Source organism: Penaeus vannamei, chromosome 25, assembly GCF_042767895.1.
Source record: "Penaeus vannamei isolate JL-2024 chromosome 25, ASM4276789v1, whole genome shotgun sequence".
In the NCBI taxonomy this organism is placed as follows: Eukaryota; Metazoa; Arthropoda; class Malacostraca; order Decapoda; family Penaeidae; genus Penaeus; species Penaeus vannamei.
Window position 1 is genome coordinate 1306653 of NC_091573.1, and position 2500 is coordinate 1309152.

The 2500-nt window shown below is 27.4% G+C and overlaps 1 protein-coding gene across 1 annotated transcript in view; it reads left to right on the forward strand.

Moving 5' to 3' along the window:
• The window catches only part of LOC138866314 (uncharacterized), a 12489-nt gene that overhangs the window by 9731 nt on the left and 258 nt on the right, over window positions 1-2500 (forward strand). The gene's annotated exons all lie outside the window — the stretch shown is intronic.

Consider the following 2500-nt stretch of genomic DNA (forward strand, 5'->3'; position numbering starts at 1 on the left):
ATATATATATATATATATATATATATATGTATAATATACTTTATATAATTTGTTACAATGGTTATTCTTATTATATACATAGTGATATTACAGTACAAATAAATATCAGTTAAATATAGTATCAATGGTTGTTCATGTAAATCTTGTCTAATCTTATATTTAGAAACCTGATGACATTGGTGCTTTAATAGATGTTCCTTTAATTTCCTTTTGAATGTTTCATATAAATATATATATATATATATATATATATATATATATATATATAGATATGTATATATATATACATACATACATACATATATATATATACATACATACATACATACATACATATATATATATATATATATATATATATATATATATATATATATATATATATATATATATGTATATATATATATATATATATATATATATATATATATATATATATATATATATATATAAATATACATACATACATATACATACATATATATATATATATATATATATATATATATATATATATATATATATATATATATATATATATATATATATATATATATATATATATGCATACACACACACACACACACACACACACACACACACACACACACACACACACACACACATATATATATATATATATATATATATATATATATATATATATATATATATGTATGTATGTATATATATATATATATATATATATATATATATATATATATATATATATGTATATATATGTATATATATGTATATATATATATATATATATATATATATATATATATATATATATATATATATATATATATATATGTATATATATACGTGGAAAAGTTGTATAAATAATCGATTCCTTAAGATAGCTCACTGGTCCATACAACTTTCCCTGGATGTCGACAACGGCAGATTTAAAACCTGAATATTTAAGGAATACAACGATATGTGCAAACGAAGCGTAGCAATAAGATTATCCCGAAAAAAAATGTTAACCAACAAAACGATGTATTATTTATAGCACACCTACGGTACTATTTCCATTAAATTATAAATATAGAAAAGCTTATATATCATCATCCTATCATCTAATTACTTTTATCACCACATGATCCATCAAGATTGAGAATGTCATTAATGCCATCTATGATCCTTATTATCAATCCCATCTTATATCCTCCATTTGAAAACCACTCATCATGAAGAGGATTTCGGTGACATTCAATTCCTATTAAAGAACATCAAACTGGAAATGCTTGGTCAACTCTCGAAGGAGCCGATGGGGGATTCCGGCTGACAAGAAGAGAGAGAGAGAGAGAGAGAGAGAGAGAGAGAGAGAGAGAGAGAGAGAGAGAGAGAGAGAGAGAGAGAGAGAGAGAGAGAGAGTTTATTTAAAAGATTATGAAAAAAATAGAGAAAATACCAACCTGAGAAAATAAGAGAGAGGGAGAGAGAGAGAGAGAGAGAGAGAGAGAGAGAGAGAGAGAGAGAGAGAGAGAGAGAGAGAGAGGAGATAGACATATAGATAGATAGATAAATAGATAGAGAGAATGCAAGAAAGAGAGAGAGAGAGAGAGAATTGAGTGAGTGAATGAGCGAGAGAGAGAGAGAGAGAGAGAGAGAGAGAGAGAGAGAGATAGAGAGAGAAAGAGAAAGAGAGAGAGAGAGAGAGAGAGAGAGAGAGAGAGAGAGAGAGAGAGAGAGAGAGAGAGAGAGAGAGAGACAGAGAGACAGAGAGAGAGATAGATAGATAGAGAGAGAGAATTGAGTGAGTGAATGAGCGAGAGAGAGAGAGAGAGAGAGAAAGAGAAAGAAAAAGAGAGAGAGAGATAGATAGATAAATAGATAGATAGATAGATAGATAGAGAGAGAGAGAGAGAGACAGAGAGAGAGAGAAAGAAAAAGAGAGAGATAATGATGAAAAGCTTAGTCCTCTGATGCTGAAGAACCGACGCCCATTCTAGATGAATTTGGCCGAAGGAAATGATGTCGATCTAAACCAGTTGATTTCCATTCATCAATAATCCGTTTCACAGCTTAATCAAATTAAATCGTGACACCGGAACTGCTTTTATTTCATGTTAAAATATATTGTGGTCTACAGATACTGCAGTTTCTCGTTCTAATGACTTTTCACTGTTTCATGTGACAAAACCAAAAACTGCAAAATCTACCCAATTCCCATAATCCAGTAATAACATTGCAATAACTTTAATAATATTCTAGTTTGCATAGAATGAAGTAAAAGTTTGTATTGAAGCACTATTATTTGGAATAAAACAATACTAAAGTGTGAAAAATCTTTACTTCCATTTTTTTCTTTTTCAAGTATTTGCTGATACTTTAGGGTAGTATAATGATAATTATCATTATTATGGTTAATGATACTAATGATATGGTTAGTAGCTGTGACATCACTAGTATCATTGTAATTAATCATATTATTATTATTATTATTATAATTATCATATTATTATTGTTATTATAATTATTATATTAT